Here is a 25735-nt window from a genome sequence, read left to right on the forward strand (position 1 = left end):
TGTAATTTACCTTTGACATCGCGTCGTATGATGACAAGGCTCCCTGCTTTCTACAATTTTCGATTTCGCACTTCCGATTATGCTTTTACTTACGCCGTCGTGTTGAAAGATGCTAAGGCTCCTGCTTTCTGCAATTTCCGATTATGTCTTTCTGATTCCTGCATATACATATATATGTACTTGCTTCAGCAGGATATTTTGTTCGGTTTCCCCCATCGGACCTTATATGATGCACTACTTTACTTGTAAGAGCCGCTGTGCCAAAGTAGTAGTAGCACCTTGATGAGGTATTGAGCTCGTTGCATAAAAATACGCCGAGTAGCCGATCCGTAGAAATTGAGTCATGTGCATGCTCATTAAGAATTCGTACACAACCAAGACTCGTAAGAGCCGCTGAGCCAGAGTGTGTTGTTTTCCACCTAGAAGAGGTGAGGTGCTCGACAGGGCCGAAGTGTAGAGAGCAGAGTTAAGCATGCATATGAATCGAACTTTGTTCCATGGTGAAAACCGTGTGATTACTGATTGGGGTCAGGTACATACTTTTCAAAGGCTGCCCTATAGGCATGCAATGTTCATCAAGTAATTGTAAGACTGGCAGACCCCTTCAGAATTTCTCACCGAGGAAGACGGTGATGGCGCAACCTTGAGTGACATATATTTCACCCGAACCTGATAGAGTTCATTGATGGCCTCCGTCACTCAGAGGTATGGAGGTCGTGGTTATCCTTAAATATCTAAGGATTGAACCTAACTACTGCAGTAGCAGGATGCATCCGACTATCTAGTAAGGATCTCTTCTGGTATGTTGTACCGTCCTATTAGTAGGATGGGTCAACAGACCTCTGGGGTATCTAAAATACATAGAATAATCAACCCCCAGATCATCGCGTTGTCGCCCAGATATGAGTCCCCTAAGCCCAGGGGGAGGTGCAATTATTGAAACAAAGCATTAGCTTAGGTACACCGATACTTTTAATGTATGAGTGAATGAACGTTGTTATGTCAAGTCCTGTATACCCTTATGAAAAGGTGTTATGATCGGTATACTACTTGATCGATTGGGAAAGAACCCAAATGGTATCTATACGACTAAGCAAAGCTCGGAGAGCTGTCCTTAGATTCGTAGGATACGAATGTGCCAAGCATAAAGTCTTGAGCTAGACATCCATTCGAGACCCTGAAGAGGTCAACGCTAAGTCATAGAGACTTGAGTATGTTATTTCAATCACAGCCCTAAAGAGGCTTGCGCTAAGTCATGAAGACTTGAGCGGATGTTCAACTCATAGCCCTGAGGAGGCTCTTGTGATATACGCTAAGTCGTGGAGGCTTGAGCGTCGTTATTACGAACTGCGACCCTGAGTGGTCAACGCATTTACTTGAGTTGAATGGATGTGTGATTGCTTGCTTACCAGACCATCAGTGGTTCTGACCCCGTTTAATGGGGATTTCAGGTGTTGGACCTGTGTGGTGATATGCGGAGCAAGGCAGCATCGAGTTCCAAAGTTTCTCTAGACAGAGTTGTACTGCTTCCTTTTATTGAACCTATACTGTTTTTTCAAGCAGTGATGTTACAATAAACATGTAGTTTTCGATAAAATGGAACACTTTGGTGGTTAATGAGTTGCTTGGCCACATACCTGTAATATGCTTCGAGTTTCCTAAAACTGACGACTCATTATCGTCTAATTCCACTGCTAAAAGCTTTTTTAAGTTTCGCTGCAAAGAAAAAAAAAAGAAATTCATAAAAATTTTAACTTAGCTTTGTTTCAGAAATCCAGGGCGTTACAGAATTGGTATCAGAGCATGTGTCTGAGAAACCTGGTTCAAGATCCGTCTTGTTTGCAGTATCACACTGTAAGTATAAATTTTATACTTTTTCTGATTTGGGTGTATTTGCGTGAATAGATAAATAGCTCCTAGGATGAGGAGAATCATGCCAAGCGAGGAGTCCCATACAAGGGGTTCCTGCTAGAGACGCTCAACAGGCTTGTGTCTGCCATTCGTAAATCAAGGCAAGAACCAACCCTGCATAGCAACGAGAACCTCGAAGGAATAACTTATGAAAAGTTCCTCAAACTCGACCCACCAGTTTTTGTTGGCAGTGCTGATTCGGAGCTTGCAGAAAGCTGGATCGAGGAAACAGAACGTGCCTTCCTAGTATTGAGAGTACCAGAAGAGAAAAAGATTAACTTTGGTACATATAGACTGAAGGACAATGCACAAAAGTGGTGGGATACTACTAAGATTATCCAGTTCTCACATCACGAAGTCATTCCTTGGAATGACTTTCAGAGAGCATTTTTGGATAATTACTTCCCGTTGCACTTTAAAAATAAGAAGAATATGAAGTTTCTGGAATTGGAGCAAAATGGTATGAGTCTGATGGACTATACCACCAAATTTCAAAATCTTGAACGATATTTCTCCAGGTTATTCGACACTGACCAAGAAAGGGCTGATAAATATATAAATGGATTGCAAGGAGGGCTATGGTCTCGTGTGATAACAAGCGTGCCCTCAACCTTTCAAACTGTGGTGGCAATAGCTTCGAGAATCCAAGAGGATTGGGCGCGATCTAAAGTGATCGTAGCAAAGAAACCTGTAGTTGATGATAGGAACCATAAGAGAACGTTCCCATGTGGCCAGGACTCACGACCACCTTTTTATAAGAGGGATTTTCAAGAGCAGAACATTACACCACAGGTCGAGCGACCATAACAAATGGTAGAAGCCAATCAGCCCTACCAACAATCTAATTTTCGATGCCCGAGGTGCAACTCAGATCACCCTGGAGGGGTTTGTCCTTGCGATACAGGAGGTTGCCTATATTACGACAAACCAGGGCATCGTATAAGTGGATGTCGCAAAAAGGCCACAAATCTTCAATGAAGAAATATGGGATCTGGAGGACCCTCTCTACAAACACAACAACGACGACTGCCACTACCTAGGGCAGAGTAGAAACCTGTGGCAGGTCGTGTCTATGCAGTGACAGCTGAACAACTCATGGATAAATATCAAGGAATCTGAATACCTTGATAGATAGAGTTGTAATGGGTAAAAAGTGATTGTAAGACAAGATCCAATGAATGCTTGAGACAAGAAGCTTATGACCTTGTGTACGGTCATCTGGATCGATATGTATCCTTGCTCTCTAAAGTAATTTTGGATTTATTAAATTAAATCTTAAGTGATTATGCTCAAAATTGATGGCTATAGACCCCATGATTGAGAAATTAAGAAAGCTAAAAGTCACTTAATAAAATAAACCATTGAAGAATTGTTCCCAAGAAGAGAGTCCTGTGAGGTTTTACATATTCAAGATCAGATTGTAGCGCCCCCAAAATTTCCCGACTTGAAAATCCTTTGGATTTTTGGGTAAACTTTTTTTTTTTTGAAAACCAAAACGCAAGCGCAGAAGAAAATGAAAGGGAATAGAATAAGCGGAAAAAACCCTGGGCGGCCACTACGGGAGTGAAACAACTTTTATTAATCATTTTACAAATTTACAAATCATTCCCTTATACAACCAAAATTGCCAGGATCCAACAGGTGAGGTTCAGAAGTGTGGGTTCAAGGTCCGCTGCAGCACACCGAGCTCCATCGCACGCCTAAGTAAACCTGTATCCCCATAAAACGGGGTCAGTACTCTTTCGAGTTGGTGAGACAAACCAAACCACAATACCAAAGTGTGAAATTCGAAAGCAAGCTATACAAAACGCACATAGCATGCTAATCTTACATTACTTGAGCAATTGCAGCATGGACAAGTATAGAACAGTGATAACTACACATGGAGTAATATCGACAATTTCTAGGAATAACATGGCATGCATCAAGGAACATAATTAAGCAATAGACCAAAATTTATGACAAGTTATGCATCACAGAACATAAAGTACTAATGTAACAATACGAAGATCTGTAACTAGCATAAATCAGTGTAAGTAGTCAAAGCATGAGTGACTAACTACGACTATTCATGTCACAACTCATATCGAATAGTGAGGTATTCATCACAGAACATAAAGTACAAATGAATAAATATTGCATCGTGTCATAAGCGAATGAACTATCCTATGATAATTCCAACATTGTATGCTATGATGGGACAGTTAGAAGCATTTGCCATGTAAGGCCTAACTCACAAGCAGTGCCAAGGTTCATTACCCGCACCTTGCAACCATAAGCGAACTCATCTCGCTAACAACTCGCCAAGGAGTTCCAAGGTTGCGCAAGTCTTGCACAACTGCAATATCCATAGGCTAAATTGCATAAGTCTCGCACGACTGCAATATCCATAGTGCACCCCAAGGCATAACAAGCACGATTTTGCCCACGCTCCTCAGGTGACAAAATCCAAGATTCACTAACATGAATTAGCGATTGCATTCATTACGCGTGTCAGCTATGTACTAAAGTGTGTACCAACTATGCTAAGTAGCATCATCATGATACATTACATCGGTCCACACACACACATTGCATAAGTCAAAAACACTTAGTACACTCGTTGGGATATTGGATCCCGCTCCCAACACAATGGCAGCCCTTTTTGGCTGCAGCCCGGAGGTCAGCTAACCAGGCTAAAAGCACAGCGATAAGAATGGAAAATTACATATATAGTTTGCTTTGGTTGACGGGCATAGTCCATTAGCCACACGAAGAGTCAAATCCATCACGCTGTTGGGGTATTGGACCCCGTGCCAAACACATGCTTGCAGCCTCTTTGGGTTGCAGTTCGGATGCGTGCTAAAACCAGTAAAGTGAGGCGAAACTAAGTCCAGCTGCAGCTGGCGTGGTCAGACAAAATACAACAAAACATTCAATGACTAGTGGCAATGTGCACACATAGCGGAACCGATTGTGCAGTGCAGCGAACCCGAAAGGAGGGCAGCAGCTATGTTGTCAAATGGCGCCCAAAGCCTGCTGGGCACAAGGGCGGAAAGCCCTTAACCGAAGTCGGTTCGGTTAGGGACCTCTAACAGGTCTAAAAGGGGTGACCGAACCCCATGAACCCACATTGGGTTCGGCACTCAAATCGGACTAGGTCTGGACCGATTGGTCAGACCAAGAAGAGGGCGCACTCACTTGTGCATGATCTGGACCGATTTTTCTAGATCCAGCTGGCTACAACCAGCACCGAAAAGAGTGGGGGTGCAGGCCTACCGCCTGCGCCCAGCTGCAGCTGCAAGGCTGCAGCCCAAGGCTGAAATGAAATGAAAAGGATAAAGGGCTAAGTGCCCAACCAGCTATAACCGGCCATGGCCTTTGACAGGTCTGGACCGGTTCGGTCCAGACCATGTCAGGCCCCAACGAAAACCCCAGCCACCCGCAAATAGGCGCTGGCAAGGGGTTTGCTCAAGTAGGACAAAAACGAGAAGAAGGAGGCGACCCGGGCTGACCCAGCGGTGGTCGGCCTGGGTTACTCTTGCTGGAGCGTCCAGCAAAAATGAAAGTGCTTGAATGAAGAGAGAGCTTTGGCGAACACGACACAACCACATAACGAGATTGCACATCCACCACAAACCGCGCAATATGGCTTCCAGCCATTGTGCAACAAAAAAAAATACCTGCACAACACATGTTAGTATACATATTATAAAATCTAAACCTATCTACTAGTAGCTTAGGAAGATGGTGCAGTAACTCAAGACAAAACTTAAGAAATATAAGAAAACCCACAACCGTTGCAACCACTTTCTTATCAAAGGAAAGACAACTTTGTAAGTGCATGCTCAACTCGAAATTTCTGAACTAAAACGCATGTCATGGCAGCTCACGAAAGAGGAAGTACATGAACATTTAAGATCTTGTTCAAAAACACAACCCACGATTGGTATATGTAATGAAGCTAAATCCGAAATTCCAAAAACCATGGTTCGTGTAGGAGGGTCTCACCTTTGTGGCTTTGAATCAACTAAGGAGATGAAGGAGGAGGTGCTCACAGCTAGGACTACACCACACTCACACTCACACACACGTTGAAGAAGAAGAAAAAAGGGGAGAAGAGCAAGGGAGGAGAGAGAGAGGCTTCCCCAAAAAAAAATCGCCCAAGAGAGGGCTCTCTTCTCTCTCTTCAAGGGTTAAGTAGGTAGGGTTAGGAGAAACAGAGCTGGGATTAATCCAGCCTAGATGGACGGCTGGAGTGCTCCACGCCCCACCCCTAGGAATCTACGCCCAATGCATGTCAATCTTTTGAAATCTCCAACTTTTCTTTCAAAAATGCCATTTAATAATGCATTTAATGTTTGAAAGTTTTACAAGAGAGCCACCCCACCCCAGCTCACCCAATCAGATTTTAGCATTTGAATTGTTTTGAAACAATTACAAAAACACCATGGGGCACCAACCCCATGGTCCCCTTTATTGAAAAATGCTTTTCATGATGAGCTTCAAGGCTCATCATGTGTTTCAAAAGAAGAAAAGGGTCAATCGTGGCCTATCTTTCAAAATCCATGAAATTCTTTACAAAAGTACCACCCAGCTGGTCAAACCTTGACCAGTTGGTCAAACATAGACAAAATCGTCCCCCTAGAGGGGTGCCCAAAGGTTTTGGGTCCTCTAGGTGACCCGGATCCAAGATCCAAAATCGCCAATTTATAAGTTCCAAAACAATACTTATTTAATGCCTTAAAACATCAAACAAATTCCGATAGATCATTTAGTGCTCTACTAAACCTTGATTAACACTAAATGCATGAAGCCTTTCAAGGAAATTCTCATCCAATTACGAGAATTTCCTTGAAACACTAAATGCATTAAGCGTATCACGATTCGGGTCCAAACTTGGGCCAAAACTCGTAATTTGCATGCACTGACGAGGTTTTTACGTCATATAAGTCCCAAATTCAGGGACAAACTATAAAGACATATTATAAATTAACCCTTAAATTTTCAGAAGCTGATTCGTCCAGAATTAGACACTTCTTACTTACACAATGTATTTTATGCGATTTTCAAGTCGCGCATACAAGGCAGAAATACGAAGCATAGTCAAATCTCATCAAATCACGTGCTACACCTTAAAAGTACACACAAGCATATATTTCCAACTCAAATCAAACAGTAAAGCACTCAGAAATTCGTGGGTCTTACACAGATAGTCTATCTAGGGCGAGCCTATGAGGGTATACAGCTCTGTGCGAGTGTATATGTTCCAAAACCAGTAGCTTGGCTAGTATGATTCTGTGAGGGTGTACTGATCCAATATGAGGTAAGTCTGACGAGGGCGAACTTGTGAGGAGGTACGTTTCCAATACCAGGTAGTCTGACGGAGGACTTGTTCCAAAATGGTTAAATCCTAATAAGAATAATTTGTGTGTATGAAATAGTTACACAAGATGGCTATGTTGATAGCCGGTTGGAAGAACATTGATTCAACAAAACTACTATGGTTGTAGCGTAATTTGAACTCAGATATGAGAAGCATACCTCATCGATCATGAATCATGATATGAGGTTATGATTGGAATAAATACGATATTGAACTAAGTGAATAACATTATGAATCTAACATATGGGAGAAATATCCCACGTTACACACTTAGTACTCTTAACTGAATTTTGCAGACGAAATTCCTTTAAGGGGGTAATGATGTAAGACCCATAATTTTTCAGATAACTTTTGAATAAAATTCACAAGGCATTTCCAAGTGAAAATAGCATTTTTTCTCAGAATGCAAAACGAATCAATTTCTATGAACCAGTTATACTTAGGATATTCATCGCTTTGCGAATATATGCTCAAATACTCTGGAGGTCATAACTTCCTACCTAGAGAAAATCAAGAGATTTCTATGAGCCAACTTTCTTAGTTACGTCAATACGAAGGGAATGATGTACTAAGAATTTTTCAGAAAAAAATCATCGAAAACCCGAAATTTTTGCGAAACCCACAAAAATGTTGGTGGGACCCACAAAAATATTCATCAGAAAATATCCGGTGGGACCCACAAAATATCCCATGGAAATATCTGGTGGGCCCCACAGGATAAAATATCTCATTTGGATAAGACCAGTGAGTCATCTGGATAAGATCAGTGACTCATCTAGATAAGATCAAATGAAATTTCTGAAAAAGTTATGGACTAAAATGGAAATTCAGAAACTTGGGGTTCAAGTTTTAGAATCTATAAATAGAGGAGCCCCCCTCCTTTGAAAAATCGTCTAGCCCTCTCTCTCTCCTCCTTTTCCAAACCTCCCCTACCGAGCCTAGCCCACCTGAGCCTGCCTGACCTGGTCTGAGCCTGCCTGACCTGGTATGAGCCTGCCTGACCTGGTCCTAGCTCACCTGACCTGGTCCAAACCCAGTTGACTTGACTTGAACCTAGTTGAGTTTGAAGTCAAAGTCAAAGTCCTTTTTGGGCCCAAATTCTGGTTTGGATTTTTCTGAACCCAGGCCTAGCCTGACCTCTCGACGGAAGGATCGAACCTCGTTTGAAGCGTTGGAGCATTCAAGAGTCATTTCTTCCACAATTTGAAGTAAGTTCGCTTCATTAATCCATCTCTCTCAAGTATTTGCTTGTTTGTATATACGTATACCTTCTGAATTAGTATCTTGCTCTAGTTCTTGGTTGAGCCCTCTAGGACGCTTCGGTGTTCACGCGCTCGTCTCATAACTATCATCGGATATATATGTTCGAATGCGCAATATATGCGTTCTTCAAAATAGTATCTCGCCCTAGTTCATGGTTGAGCCCTCTAGGACACTTCGGTGTTCACTCGCTCGCCTTGTAACTATCGTTGGATATAGATCTAGGTGTATATTTGCTGATATTGCCGGCGCATCTTATATCGCATAGGCTATGTAATTTACCTTTGTCGTCGCATCGTATGATGTCAAGGCTCCTTGCTTTCTGTAATTTCCAATTTCGCACTTTCGATTATGCTTTTACTTACGCTGTCGTGTTGAAAGATGTCAAGGCTCCTGCTTTCTGTAATTTCTGATTATGTCTTTCTGATTCCTGCATATACATATATATGTACTTGCTTCGGCAAGATATTTCTATCAGTTTCCCCCATCGGACCTTATATGATACACTACTTTACGCCGCCGCTTAATAAAGCATAGGCTTCAACTTATACTACATATATGACGCGTAAATGAGCATTCAAATGGAGATCAACTCCAAATCTCCCATGCAATAACCTTACCGCTCCTCGTCCAAGATTCTGCTTGACGAATGAAGCCCCTATTGAAAAGGCTTTGCTTTTACACAAAACCGCTTTTTCGTAATGACTAAGTCACTTACGTTTGGTCTTGCTTTGGCCTGAAGGTTCCAAACAAACCTCGATGGGTGCAGAGTATGCACAACGGTGTGCATCCATCCCGGGATAAAGTGCAGCAATTTCCTCGCCAAAGATGGGAGATGCTGCAAAAGTTCTTAATAGAAACGCACGCTTTCTCCATTAAAGAGAGAAAGTGCTGCTGAAATTTCTGGAATAAGCTACCAGGACCAGTTATGTGGCACAACGATGCCGTTTGTTGGAACGATGTCAGAATGACTCATCTCCCTAATACCTATAAGGGCACTCTTGTAAACACCCCAAATTTTTCTCATCCATTCTCAAACAACCCTCCTCGTGCAGTGTCAACCCTGTTAGGTCAGTGTAGGAGTCAAACCCCGAGTCGGTTTCAGAAAATCACCACTTTACCCATTTTCATTAGGAAAATTACCATTTTACTGCTAGGTCATCCAGAACCCCAATCAGTCGGAGTCAACCAAGCTCGGTGGTCAGTTCAGAACAGTTAGAATATCAGTTATCTCAAACTCACCCGAGCTCACAATGAACAGACCATTTTTCATTTCTGACCATTCCTGCCAAAATGGGATCATTTCTTCAGAAATGAGCTCATTTCTCACTCAAATCCAAGCAAATTGTCTCCGAGTCAGTCATTCCCAGTCAGTCATGTTTCTCAAGGTCTAACTTGAGCTCACCAAAAGTTCAAGTGCTCAAGTTTTAGTTCAAAACCATTTCCAAGTGTCCAGGAGCCTATTTCAGCCCGTTTCAGCTCTTTTAACTGGAATTGAGCTAAGTTCAGGCAATTGAGCTAGTGTTCGAGCTTTGGTTTTAGTACGTGTCAGTATTACTGACCTTTGTTTCAGCTCAAACTCAGTTCAGGTTTGTAGTTCACTTCACTCTAGTGACCATTCCGCACCATTTCTCTAAAAATGACAGCTTTTCTTGAAAATTTAGTCGAAAAGGTCAGTTGAGTCAGTGTCTGGTCAGTTTATTTGAGTTCTGAAACTCTAAAACCCAGCTGATTTCAGTTCATTTCAGCTCAAACCCTGATTTTCAGTGTCACTCTAACCCAGTAGAGTCCAAAAACCATTTCTTCAACCATTTTGCAAATTTTATCAATTTTAACACCTTTTGAACTGGTACAAGTACCAATCGGGGTCTAACATCCAAAATTCTTCATTCAGGGTCTGCATTTCGCATAGCATTTCATATCATTTCTCAGCATTTCATAACATTTCATTTCATTTTCGATGTCCAAAACTCCAGTTTTATAAATTTCAATCCAGATCGAGTTTTAAAAGCTTTCAGAAATCAATTTCAAACCCCGGGTTTCCAAAATTGACATTTTTACCCTCGGGATTATAAATTTAGAAATATTTTCTCGAGAAAATTAATCTGGATTTCTTTCAAAATTAAATTTTTAAATTCTACAATGGATTTGCTTCTCAACGGGGCATTGAACTTCAAAATTCGAGCTCGTTTCAAAAACTGCCAAAAATAGCTCGTTTCGTCTGAAATTTTTTTGAAAAGACTATTTTACCCCTCTAATCGTCAAAATGAATTTCAAAAGTGGAATTTGGACCCGCTCTGAGATGGTCCATCCATTTGCATTTTCTATTTTAATTTATAAAAAAAGATTTTTTTTTACCTTTCTCTTTATTTTCTTCATTTTTTTATTTTATTTTATTTTTTTGTTTTTCCTAAGGTGGGACCCACAAGGGGGTCGACCACCCTAGCCCCTCTCTTCCTCTCCATTTCCTTTCTTTCTTCTTCCATTTTCCTTTTTCTTCCTTCTTTTCTTTCCTTCTTTCTTTCTTCTTTTCCTTCTTTCTTTCTTTTCTTCCTTCTTCTTCTTCTTTCTTTTCTTTCTTTCTTTCATTTTCTTCTTTCCTTCCTCCTTTCTTTCTTCTCCAGCACCCTCATGTAGAGCCTTCCTTCCTCTCTTCTTCTCCCTCTCCTTTCTTCCCTTTTCTTTCTTCCTTCTCTCTTTCCTTCTTTTCTTCCCTTTCTTTCCTTCTTCCCTTCCTTCTTTTCCCTAGCCTTCCAGCCCATCCACGTCTACTGATGGATTCACGCACTGCCCTTTCCTCATTAAACCCATTCTCTCTTAGAAAACTTAGGCTTTTGATTATTTGGACCTAAGTCATTACAAAAAGGAAAAAAAAAGCTCTCTCACGGATGGCCCTTACCCATTCACGTCTCTCTCTCTCTCTCTCAGACCCAGGTTCTCTCTCTCAGCCCTCTTACTCTCTCATCTCAATCCATCTATGAGCACTCTCTCTCATCCCCAACAACTCCACTCTTACCTTCAGCAGCCAGTCGGTTCACCTCCTTCAACCTCCAAGGCTACACCATACCAAAGACGCCAGCCACACCTCCATCCTTTGCAGCCCCTTCTTACGCCAATCCCTTGCTTCCACCATCTTTAGCACCACCCACGTTACTGCAGTCACCTTCATTGGTGCCATAACCACCATAGTTCCAGCCACGTCAATTGCAGCCTTGAAACAACAACTCTAGCCCTCCACAACTGTTTCAAGCTCAACCGATCTAAGGTAACCAACCTTTCTCTCTATGCTTTTCTTCAGTACAAATTTATGGTTGATTTCTTTAAGTGGATCAATCTAAAGCAAAAAAAAAAAAAAAACTATGTTAGACATGAGATCCATCTTGCTGAAATCTCTCTCTTTTTTTAGGGCCTTACATGTTGATGCTACATACGTGAAGCGATCCATCCAATGAATGGGTCGGATCCCTCTCACTTATAGCCTATATCAAAAAAAAATCGTATATCCCCCTTTTCTTTTTCTTTTTCTTTTTCTTTTTCTTTTCCTTTTTTTTTATTTATTTATTTCAGCATGATTCTCATATAAATGCGCATGTTTTAGGTAGTTTGTTTAGTTAATTTTATCATTTTACTTAGTTTCGTCAATACTCGCTTAGTATCTATAGCATTGTATTCAAGTGTTTAGTCCATCCATTATTTTATGTTTATTTTCTTGTCAAAAAAATCTTAAGAAATTTATTTATGAATTCCTTGGTTTGTTATTGATTTCCTGCCTAAGATGTGAATTAATGTAGATACTTAAACTCTATGAAAAATCAAAACAAAACTCGGGTTTTGAACCCTCCAGAAATTCCAATTTCTGCTTTAGCAGAAAAGAACCTCTGAAATCACCCCTTGGGAGATTCAGATTTTTCCTTAAAAATTAAAGTGGATTCACAATCGAATATTCTAATGATCTAGAAATTTTGAGATTTTTATTAGTAGATTTACCCTCTTTCAAAAATCGATTTTCTCAGACCTCTGGGCAAATCTCAATTTTCCTTTGTCACGGTATAGACAGACCCTAATGCACCAAGTCTGCTCAACATGTAGCTCGTCTGCAAAAACTTTCAACACAAAAGTTGTTTTTAACAAATTTTCCTATCATTTCCGAAAATTTGGTGATTTTTAGAACTATCTCAGTATTTTTCCCGAAATTTTCTTTTCTGTCTGACAGATTCTAATATCCAGAAATTTCAGAGATTCAGGTCTCTGATAATAGTGTGCCCTTTTCCAAACTGTAACTTGAATCCCAATGATGAAAAAATATAAAATTTTCTTATCTTTGTCAGGACATGTTCCCACAATTTCAGACTTTTTCTCATCAGTCTGATATTTTTCCCACATTTTCTCCCAAAACCTGTCTGTTTCCCCCAAATCCTAGAGTCGCTAGATTTCGATCCGACTTGCTGGAGCTGTACAGCTCCGACCATAGGTCAAAACCAGAATATGTAAAAGGAAAAAATCATTGCTTTACTGTTCTCTATCACCCCATAAAATTTGAGAAATTTTTATGGAAGTCTAATATCCGAAATCCCCTTTAAAATCAGCATCTTAGGCAAAATTTTGATTTTCTTAGGATTTTAGCTATTTTCCATATTAAGAAAATACAAAAAAAATAGATTTTCGAGCTCCATTCTATTTTTAGGGTTAGTTTAGGTATCCATGACAAATTTGGCTCAATTCCAAGTTCATTTGATTTACATGTTAGTTTATCTTTAAATTCAGAAGCGAATATCAAGTTAAATTTGATATTTTATGATATTTTCGCCATTTTAGGGTTTTTATCATGTACATAAGCACATAGAATCATATTAAGGTTAATTTTAATGTCATTTGCATCTCACATTTCCTATTTTGCAAAATTTATTTCAGAAAACCTTGGTTTCAAGGCCATAGTCTTGTTATCAGAGGTATTTTGGTCATTTTGACCTAAATTTCGAATTTTCAATTTTTAATTCCATAAACTTTTATGCATATCATTATATTTCATCATATTGTATTTGATTTATTTCATTTGATTTTCAAATTTTCAAATTTTCAAATTTTACAAAATTTATTTCAGAAAACCCTGATTTCAAGGTCATCAGGGGCATTTTGGTCATTTTGACCCCAATTTCGAATTTTCAAGTTTATTTTCAAAATTTATTCATTATTTCTCATGTTTATATCAAAATGGGTATGATTTTGGGTTTATATCTGAATAATATCCGATAATTTCCCATATTTTCGGATAAATTCAGAAAGACCTACATTTTTGTGCTAACCTTGTTTTCTAGTTTTGCAGGAACATCCAAGAAGAAGGCTTAGTTATTTTATTTCTTTGTTTTATTCAATTCAATGTAAAAAATCAATATAATATTTGGAATAAGAGTTACATTTCTGCTTAGAATAGGGCTGCATTGCATATAGTTTAATTTCTGCAAATTTCAATATTTAATGTATGATTCATGCACATTTATTTCAAATTCACTATGGTTGACACGAATGGCACGTGCACAAGCTCTTATGGAGTTTATAAACTTGATGGAATTTGTATTTTTGGCCATAGTCAGAATACGAATGAAACCTAGATTTATGATCTTCGTATTAGCCACATTCAGCCTACACTCTTAGGCTAACTTCAAAAATGCACTGCATTTCTCAAAGTTTCAAAAGGATTTCCCAATTCCTCGATTGAAATTCCCTTTCAAATTCATATTCATTCATTCATTTCATTCAAATTGCATTATTTTCAAATTCATTTTTTAATTTCAATTTCAAGAAAATCAATTTTCTCAAAGATTTACCAAGTCTTTCTCAGGATTGAATTTTCTCAGAATTCTAAATTTTTAAATGAGATTTCAAAGCATTTCCCAAGTTCAAATCAAGATTTTCCAATATTTTAAAATTCTCAAATTTCCAAAATCCCAAGTTTTCAGAAATCGATTTTTTTTCAGAGTTCCCATTTTCCTAAGAATCCATTTTCCATTTCAAAAGTCATTTTCCCAATGAACTTCCTGACTTTCTCAAGATTCTCAAATCCATTTCCTCAGAAAAGCAATTCCAAATCTCAAAAATTGATTTTCCCAAGATTCAAGTTTTTCTAAGAATTCATTTTCCAATCCAATTTCTGATTTCCAATGAAATTCAATGATTTTCCCAGGAATTCCAATTCCAAGCATTTTTCCAATCATTTTTCAAGCATATTTCAATTTTCCAAAGCAAACATCATATTTTCTCAAACTTGCATCTTTTCAAAATTTCATAGCACAAGCCTGATTCTTTGTGCATTCTAGGAAAAATAGAGCATAATTTAGATATTTGAGTCAAGATAAAGCACATATTTGATCCTTGGTTCGATTACCCCTGGTAAAAGTGCCAGGAATGGTTGAACCTCGTACCGACAGGCGGATCCCATTCCAAAGAATTTTCCCGCAAATTTTCAAAAAGGAGGCGAGTAATTTTCAAAAACCATTTTCAAAATTTTGGTCGAGTTTGACTCACGAAATCGTTTCTCTCACTCTCGCAAGAGAGGGGAAAAATTTTGCGATGATAACAACCGTACTTGTAAGAGCCGCTGCGCCAAAGTAATGGTAGCACCTTGATGAGGTATTAAGCTCGTTGCGTAAAAATACGCCGAGTAGTCGATCCGTAGAGATTGAGTCATGTGCATGCTCATTAAGAATTTGTACACAACCAAGACTCGTAAGATCAGCTGAGCCAGAGTGTGTTGTTTTCCACCTAGAAGAGGTGAGGTGCTCGACAGGGCCGAAGTGCAGAGAGCAGAGTTAAGCATGCAAATGAATCAAACTTTGTTCCATGGTGAAAACCGTGTGGTTACTGATTGGGGTCGGGTACATACTTCTCAAAGGCTACCCTATTGGCACGCAATGTTCGTCAAGTAATTATAAGACTGGCAAACCCCTTCAGAATTTCTCACCGAGGAAGACAGTGATGGCGCAACCTTGAGTGACATATATTTCACCCGAACCTGATAGAGTTCATTGATGGCCTCCGTCACTCAGAGGTATGGAGGTCGTGGTTATCCTTAAATATTTAAGGATTGAACCCAACTACTGCAGTAGCAGGATGCATCCGACTATCTAGTAAGGATCTCTTCTGGTATGTTGTACCATCCTACTAGTAGAATGGGGTCAACAGGCCTCTGGGGTATCTAAAATAAATAGAATAATCAACCCCCAGATCGTCGCGTTGTCTCCCAGATATGAGTCCCCTAAGCCCAGGGGGAGGTGCAATTATCGAAACAAAGCATTAGCTTAGGTACAGTGATACTTTGAATGTATGAGTGAATGAACGTTGTTATGTCAAGTCCTGCATACCCTTATGCAAAGGTGTCATGGTCGGTATACTACTAGACCGATTGGGAAAGAACCCAAATGATATCCATACGACTAAGCGAAGCTCGGAGAGCTGTCCTTAGAATCGTAGGATATGGATGTGCCAAGCATAAAGGCTTGAGCTAGACATCCATTTGAGACCCTGAAGAGGTCAACGCTAAGTCGTAGAGACTTGAGTATGTTATTTCAATCACATCCCTAAAGAGGCTTGCACTAAGTTATGAAGACTGGAGCGGATGTTCAACTCATAGCCCTGAGGAGGCTCTTGCGATATATGCTAAGTCGTGGAGGCTTGAGCGTCGTTATTACGAACTGCGACCCTGAGTGGTCAACGCATTTACTTGAGTTGAATGGATGTGTGATTGCTTGCTTACCAGACCATCAGTGGTTCTGACCCCGTTTAATGGGGATTTCAGGTGTTGGACCTGTGTGGCGATATGCGGAGCAAGGCGGCATCGAGTTCCAGGGTTTCTCTAGATAGAGTTGTATTGCTTCCTTTTATTGAACCTATATTATTTTTTCAAGCAGTGATGTTATAATAAATATTTGGTTTTCGATAAAATGAAACACTTTGGTGGTCAATGAGTTGCTTGGCCACATACTTGTAATGTGCTCGGAGTTTCCTAAAACTGATGATTCATTATCATCTGATTCCGCTGTTAAAAGCTTTTCTAAGTTCCGCTGCAAAGAAAAAAAAAAGAAATTCATAAAATTTTTAACTTAGCTTTGTTTTGGAAATCCAGGGCATTACATTCAGTGTTAGCATAAGTTCGACGATGAACTCGTGATGGGTAATGCTGAGACCGAAAAGAACGAGGCTTCTGGGTTTGGTCTGGCACAGTCAGCAGTTGACCTATTGGGAAATACACAGGATGCACCACGTTCTCCCGAGTATACACCAGCTCCCTACTCTCGTTTTGTTTCTCCGGACTACACGCCAGCTTCACTTCCGTGGTCTCAGGCAGTGAGTCCTCCTGAGTACACATAATCATGCATATATTTTAGGGATATTTCATAATAAAATATGCATGATTTCATGAGAAAATGAATTAAAAACCCAAATTTATGCTAGTTTTGAGTAAATGAGCTAAAATGATTTAAAAATAGAAAATGCATGAAAAATAGTGTTATTTTACATTTTAATGCATATTTTAGTGTTTGACATAATTATAGTAGTTTAGTTTTAAAAAAAATAAAATCTTTATAGAGATGGTTATATGTTTTCAAAACATAAGCAAAATGAGTTCTTTTGTAAATATTTTTTTAAAAAAAGGTAATCATTAGAATTTACAAAATTCCAAAACAAACTCATCCGATGGCTTTCAAACTCAATGAAAGGGGAATTTTCAAAATGTCTCTCATCCTGTATGCCAATTCCTTCCCCTTTCCCCTCTTTTCCCTCTCTTTTCCCTATCTTCTCTTTTCTAACCCTTCCGGCTACGGTAAGTCCTTTATTCTTCTTCTTCTTCTTCTTTCTGAATTTTCATTCTTTGTAATGTTTGAGTTTTGGCTGATCAGCAATTTGGAAAAGATAAAAAAAAAGAAAGAGAAAACATAAAAAAAAAACAAAAAAAAACTAAACATATGCAAAGGAGTTCCGGCGATCAACAGAGCTCTGTCGGAATTTTTTTCTGATGAATAATTTTTTATAAATACTTGCATTAATTTTTGATCAAAATATTAATCTGGATCTGCTGGATTAAATTTTGTATATCGATTATTTGAATCAATAAAAATTTGTTTCTAAAGAAGGATCGATCACCTGGATCGATCAAAATTTCTGGTGAATGTTTTTTTTTCAGAAATCTGTAATAGCCAATGGAGACCTCTGATTCATGATCATTCTTCTGGCAATGTATACTTGTATTAGCTGTGGAATCGTGATTGCCAATCATGATTCACTGTGAAGCTGCCGGAATCCCTCTGCTCTCTGATTGGATTTTTAAAAGCAAACGAAAATCATCTCCTGTGAAGCTGCCAGAATCCACTCTGTTTCGCCGGAATTCATTTTTCTTCACCATACAAATCGGTTTCATGGTGGAATGGTTTAATTGCCTGATTTTTGGATTGAATATCAGATCTCAATCGATAGATTACTATTTGATTGTTGTCAAATGTCTGAATTTCTGAAGTTTTGATCTGTTGTTTTTGAATTCTGGTAAGTGCTCTATTGATTCACAAGTGACATCCGGCTCTTGTAAATAACGATCGATCAACTGGATCAATTGAATTGAAGTGTTTCATTTTCCTGTTTCTTTCATTCTTTAAATTCCTGTTTTTACATTACAGTCATTTTCTTGTTTAACATTGATTTTCCTATTTTCTGAAATTTTTAATGTCGTATTTTACATTCAGTTTTTCTCTCTATTTTTTTAGTAATTCCTTGTTTTTCACCTTCTAAGTTCATGTTTTTTTTTTTTTGCTAAGTTCCTTGTCTTTCGTTACATGTATTTCATGTTTTTAATTCATTAAATTTCCTGTTTTACAATTAAATCATTTTCTGTTTTGTTTCTTTTTATTCATTTTCCAGTTTTTAAAATCGATTTCCTGCTTTTCAATTCAATAGTTTCCTTTTTTTTTTAATCATTGTATTTCCTGTTTTTCCAATTAATTTCCTATTTTTTTCATTATATTTCATTTCTTGTTTTTTCGGTTTTTCCATTCATTTCTTGCTTTTTTTTTAAATCCTTTAATTCCTGTTTTATAAAGTTATCTTTTGTTTTGTTTTGTTTTTTTTTTTTCTTTTACATTCAGTTTTTCCAGCTTGTTTTTACACTGTTCATGTTTTCTTTCATGCTCTGAAGTACTGTTTTTCAACTCTTTGATTTCTTGATTTTTTTTACTAATTTCCTGTTTCTTTTACATTATGAGTTTCTTGCTTTTCATTACATCTTCTGTGATTTTTAAATTCTTGAATTTCTAATCCCCTGTTTTGATTTCATATGCTTCCATAATTAGTTTACTTTACTGTTAGATATTAGTTAATTGAGTATTAATTAGTTGTTAGTTAAGTAAACTGTCAGTTAATTAGTTTGTAATTAGTTAGTTAGTAGTTAGATGTACTTAGAACTCATTCTCACTTAAAATTGTCATTTAGATCTCTTTTTTTTATTTCTTTCATGTTTTTAGCAATTAATTAGTATAATTTGCTTAATATAGTTTCTACTTCTATCTCTGGTACTGCTCATGTTCGTTTGATTTGTGCAGGATAGCATAAGAGTGGAGCTCAAGTGTATACATGACACGGAAACACAAGAGTAGAAGCTTCTTGTTTTCAATTTAGAATTAGGAATTTAATTTTGGGTTTATAAATAATGTCTTTTACGCCCTCTGCATAGGGTATTCATTTGTTGTAATAAGCAGTTACTTAGACTTCTTTCCTTTCATACTTTTTCTCCATTTCGGCAATAAAGAGTAGTTTAATTGTTTGTTTGAATACAAAATATTCCCGTTCCCTGAGTTCGACCCGGTCTCATCCACTAGTGAGAACCAGTTTTTATTATTTGATGTCTGGTTTTCACATGTTCTTCATTTAAAAATCTTTTCAAAACTACAACAGATTTCAAAAGGACATCAACACACCTTCTCCTCCTCGTCCGATGCAAAGACGATACGGGAATCGGAACACCTACCGCAACTACTACACTTGTAGGCAGCAGTGATTGTGTTTGTTAAGATGTGAACATTTTGTGGTTGAAACATTGAGTTATAGTTCATTTTGTTAGACCAACTTATGTTCCTTATTGCAGAGAAATTTGTGTTGAAACCTTGTTATAGAAGGGTAATTTTGGCTTATACAGAATATATGTATGCTTCACTTGTTTTATGTAATGGAATTGTGTTTTGATTTGTCTCTTTACTTATATGAGTTTTCCTTTTGTTTAAGATGGCTTGGCGCGAACATTGCGACCACATCATGGACACTATGAACAACCTGGCAGAGGTTGTCGACAGACAGGCTGAGGCCATGCGTGCTATGGGTGAGAACCTGCAAGCCTCTCAGGGATGAGAGGCTTTGGTTCCTACACCTTCTCCAGTGTTAGCAGCGACAGTCGTGCCCTACAAGCTGTTCATGAGTATGAACCCTCCGTCCTTCGATGGGAAGTCTACTCCAGAGGCAGTTGAAGATTGGGTTCGAGAGATCGAGCAGATCTTTCGCATGCTCCGAGTAGCAGATGATCAGAAGGTGGACTTCGGCACTTACAGACTTCGTAAGGATGCCGAAAGGTGGTGGGCGACCACCTTAGACATTAATTTCTCAGGCGGTACAGTTATGTGAGAGCAGTTCGTAGAGGTTTTCTATGTAGCCTACTTCTCGACCCACGAGCGTAGCCAAAAGAAATAGGAGTTCCTCGACCTTCAGTAGGGAAACTCTACCCTGGCTGACTATATCATGGAGTTCCATAGCCTGGAGCGCTTCTGCCCTCATGTATATGTGACCGAGAAAGAACGAGCCATGAAGTTTGCTCATAGCCTGAAGCCATCATTGCGTATGAGGGTATTTACGCATGCACCTTCGACTCTGGAAGAAGCCTTAGAGACGGCTACCCTAGTAGAGTAGGAATGGACAGAATCACAGAAGACACAACATTCCTGATGGAATCAACAACAGACAGGCCAAAAGAGTTGGCCTAAGAAGCGGACGTATCAGCAGAATACCGATGGAAAGAAATTCACTCCACCAGTGAAGAAGAACCGGCACAACAACAACAACCATCAACAGCAGCAGCAGAGACAGGTGGTGGCCTCATCGGATTGCCCGAAATATCATATGGATCATCTTGGCTGACCATGTCCTCGTGATGTCGGAGGATGCATCTACTGTGGCAAGATGGGCCACTACATCAGGAATTGTTGGAAGAAGCAGTTCGATGATCTGAGGAGGAACACACTGAGAACATCACAGTCAGCACCTCAGCGACCGCCTCAGTAGTAACAACATGTGATCATCGCAAAAAAAATTTCCTCTCTTTTGTATTTCTCTCTTCCTTATCTTTTTCCTTTCTAACCTCTATTTTCTCCTTTTTGAAGGGAGAAAAATAATAGGACAGAAAAGAAGAGAGAAGAAAAAAGAAAAGAAGAGAAAGAGGAACTCTTTTGCGGGGTCTCACTTGACCTTGATTTGAAAATATTTAAGAAAATAACTTGCCTCCGTTTTGAAATATTTGGGGGAAAACTGAGAGACGGGATTCACTCGTCGGTACGAGGTTCGACCGTTCCTGGCGCCTTTACCAGGGGTAATCGAACCAAGGGTCGAATTCATGTCTTTTAGCTTTGCTTAAATATTGTCTAGGAATTTATCCTAAGTCTAGATGCACAAAGAATTAGACTTGTCCAATGCAAATGCAGAAATGTATGCTCTTGAGAAAAATGTTTTTAAAAATTTCCAAGTTTTTCTGAGATGAATTTGATAATGGAGTGAAGAAATGGTTGAATCTAGCTTTAGAACTTGAGATAGATCAGGAAAGATATCTTGAAGTTCTAAGTCTTTGAAATAATCAGAGTTTGGAAGAATAAATCTTTGGATTTTGGAAAGAATGATTTAAAGCTGAGATAAAAAAGAAAAAGGAATGAAGTTTCAAGGTCAGGAATGGACTTTGAATTTGAATTGTGAATTTAGAGAAGAGATAAAATTTGAGATGGAATTGAATTTCAGATTTTAAGGTTGGAAATCAGGGTGGATTTGAGAAAGCTAAATGGTATTTAAAAAAAATAGAAATGGACTTAAGAGGTCCAGATGAGATCTGAAAATAAAGTTGGATTTGAAATCTGAAAATCAAGATGGAATTTGAATTCAAAGTTTGAATCCTAAATGGAATTTAGATCTGGAGTCTGAGATCCAAAAATGAAGTTGAATTCTGGAACCCTAGATGGAATTTGGATTTGAAATCTGAGATCCAAAAGTGGAATTGGATCCGGAATTCAGAATGGAATTTGGACTTGAAGTCTGAGATCCGAGATAGAATTGAATTCTGGATCCTAAAATGAGTTCTGGATCTGAAGTCTGAGATCCGAAAGTGGGGTTTACACTTGAAAATCTGGATCCAAGTGGGGATTAGGATCTAATTTTGGATTTTGGATTTTGAAAGTCCAAATGGGACTTTTGAATATGGATCTGGGTTTTGAAAACCCAGATTAAATTTAAAACTTAGGGAGATTTAAGTTTTGAGATTCAGAATCAATCTCAAACTTTGATTTTGAATTTTGAAGATAAGAAGATAAATTTATTTTTTTGAATTTTGAAGATGAATAAAAAAAAACTTCAAAGTTAAATTGAACTTTGAATTTTGAACTGAATTGGAATTTTGAAGTTTGAATACAAGATGATTTTGAATATTTCAAAGTCAAATTGGACTTTGAAATTGAATTTTTGAACCTTGAAATGAGATAGAATCGAATTTGAATCTATAAATAAGATTTGATCTGAGAAATGAAGAAAAAGAATCACTTGGAATTTTAAAAAGGGAATTTTGAAAATATGATGCAATTCGATCCTAAATGATGAATGAATTTAAAGGATTTGAAATTGGATTTTGAAAATCATATTTCATTCTTTAACTGAATGTAAATGAGATTAATGATATAATACACTCCTGACTATGGTCATTGAATGTATTATATAATAATCACATTTAAATTCAGGTGAAGAATTTATTTGAGAGCCAAGGTTATTTGGTCAGCCATTATTTCTGGGTTCACATCAGAATTACAGAAGGATACGCAGGATGCATGACACAGGATATTAGTGGGTTATTAACCATGAGAAATTCAGATACGTGGGTGATCACAACAAACATGGCATATGACAATTAATGGATGATCAAAATATGGATTAATTATTAAAATCTAACAGAAAACAGGATGTAAAATAAAAAAAAATGGTGATAACCTCTTCAGATTACCCATTATAAAAGAAACACAACTTCAGGAAACACAAATTACTAAAGATAGACTAACAATCTTAAATCGCAGTTTACAGGAAGTTAACCTTAGGAAATACAGATCACTTGAATGAATTGAACTGCAAATCGCAAAAAAAAAAAATGTAATGAGCATGGCAGAGAGCAATGGCTGGAATATGAAATATATAAAAAAAAAGAACACGGATATGAGGAACTACAAACAGAAGGTTGCACTTGAAATAATGTAAATAAACCTCTACCCTTATGTAAACTACTGAGAGGATTTGACAAAGTAATTCATGGAGCAGAAAAGTAAGTATGGGAATTAGAAAATTCCGTTGTTATAGCACTTAGTGGATCGATCCTGCTATAGGCAGATCGATCCCACTAAAGGTGCGTTAAAAGAAAGAAAAAAAAAGAGACAAAGAAGGACCAAATCAAAGAAAAATAATAACGTAAAGAGGTATTTTACAGAAAATCAGGAATGGAGGAGGAATTCTTGCCTCTTTTTTTTTTGCAGGGGTTCTGAAGGAGGGGAGCTCGGTCGTGGGATTCCCTTCAAGGAAAATGAAGAAGAAGGCGCAATGGGAATCTTGTAGTCGACTTCCTTGCTTTTGGTAAGGTATTGAAAGAGGGAGCTGGGGCTCCTTCGGTAGAGCCAGAAAGGAAGCCTGTTGGCTTCTCTTGTTTGCAGAATTTTCAGAGCTTGAAGAAGGAGATCGAGGAAGAAGAAGGAAGGAAAAAAGTGAGAAGAAGAAGCTGGGGTAGGGTGGTAACGGATGGAGATTGGGAGCCCTGCGTGCCTCCTTTTAAGGATGGAGAGGAAGGTTCGAGAGGGAGAAATCGGTTGGGCATCGATGGCGGAGGAAGGGGGGTTTGGAGATGGAGGGTTTGAGGAGGGTTTCAGATGGTTAGGGAAGCCGAGAGAGAGAGAGAGAGAGAGAGAGAGAGAGAGAGAGAGAGAGAGAGAGAGAGAGAGTTTTCCAAAGAATAAAGCTTGCGTGCGAAGCTTTATTTGTGAAATTTTCTAATTTTCCAAAAAGAGGCTCCTTCAAAAAGATTTTTCATAAAAGGGTTTTTAAAATGAGGTTTTTAGCAAAATTAACTTTAAAAAGCTTAAACTCATTTGTTTTTCTCATAATTTTTCCAATTTTTTTGATTTTTTGTGTTGTTTTTCTATATTTTTGTATTTTTAGAATAAAATCCTAAGATTAACAAGGAAATAAAGATTTAAAACTATTTTTTTTGTATTTTTGCAAAATATTTACAAAGGAGAGTTTTTCTGAGAATTCAAGGCTATTTTGGGGAAATCTCTTCAGAAAATGGGTTTATATCTGGATTTTTAGGAAATATCTGAGGTTTAAGACCTCGAATTGAGAAATACAAGGTTGTGGATCTAACAAGATACCAGATGGAGTGTCTGAGCTTTTCAAAAATTATTTTGGGTATTTTGAAATTTTAATTTAAAAAATTGGATAACGAAGCTCAGATTTGGATTTTAAACACTGGGTCCGAATCTGGGATCGATTTTGAATATATCAACATGGAATTCAATCCAGAAAATCTGAAGAATAATTGAATTTTAGCTTTGAAGTTGCTTTGATTTTCTCAGAAAATGGGGGTCAGGGGCAAAAAGGACATTTTTACAAAACTTTGAAAATTTTGGGGTGTTCACAGATGCCCCTCTTTGCTACTAAGCCGGTTGAAAGCCGAGCTTAGTGGCAAAGATAACACTCCAAATTTTGAAAATGCCCCAGTCAGCAGATCTGAACTGGGTGTAGAAGAATTATTTTGAAAATATGACTTTGCAGGCTTAAAATAAACCTTATCCTTAATGGTTTTGGGGAGACGAAATGCTCAAAAATGATATGATTGAGTAGAAAATGAGGAAATCGTGATGGGACTTTGGGTGAGAATCCTGAAATGATGAAAGATAAGAAATTTGATCAAGTCTCGTGGGTGAGACAAGATCAGCCTTTTGGAATGACTTAGGTTTAGCCCTTAACCTGGATGGGACGAATATATCTCAAGATAACCTGAATGGAGAAAGGAATATGAGTGGACCTCGATGGGACATTTTTGAAACATGTCTCACGAGATGAAGCTCAAGTAGGATCCTATCTTGGATAAATATATAAAGCATGGATTTCTCGATGGGAAGAACCATGATGGGACTGGAAGAAAAACATCTCATCACAACAAGAAATCTCATTGGAACGAGACTCAGGTTTAACCCAAACCTGAGAAAGGAAGAAACCTCATGGGGCGAGGTTCAGGCTTAACCCTTAACCTAAAGGGGTCGACCAAAATGGAATCCTCAAATGGAAAAACCATGATGGGACCTTCGGAGTTTGGACGAACAAATCCGAAAAGGGGTTTGCGAAAGGAGGAAAATGGGGTTCCCTAAAGCTTTGAAAAGGGGATGATATGGGGCATCTCATTGTTGAGACTGAAATAGCTTTTGAAATCAATGACCTCTCACAGAAAATTCAGGTTTTGACCCTTAACCTGAGTGGGAACTACCATACGGAATTCTCAAATGGAGAAAACGTGATGGGACAGAAAGAGATACTTCAAGTGAATGAGGCAACTCTTCCTGGTAGATATAAACAAAGCTAGGTTGCATCAAAATGGATATTGGATTTTTATTTCATTCTTGGAATAGCTAGAAAATTTTGCCAATAAGATAAAATTGTAGTTGACTCAATACTGGAAAATGTGTACATATGTGCAAAAGATATTTCCTCTTTTACCTAGAGTATTTCCTCTATCGTGGTTAACTCCTCGGTTTTAAGAGTCAAATTCAAAATTTTAGCGCTGATGATTTTCTTCAAGGAAGCTATCCATTTCCTTGATATGAGAAGAGAAGAAATATTCTTAATTTCATAAAAACAAGTAGTGAAAAGATATTGATAAAAGAA

The sequence above is a fragment of the Nuphar pumila genome, chromosome 1, assembly GCF_984573655.1.
Source record: "Nuphar pumila chromosome 1, dmNupPumi1.hap1.1, whole genome shotgun sequence".
Taxonomy (NCBI): Eukaryota; Viridiplantae; Streptophyta; class Magnoliopsida; order Nymphaeales; family Nymphaeaceae; genus Nuphar; species Nuphar pumila.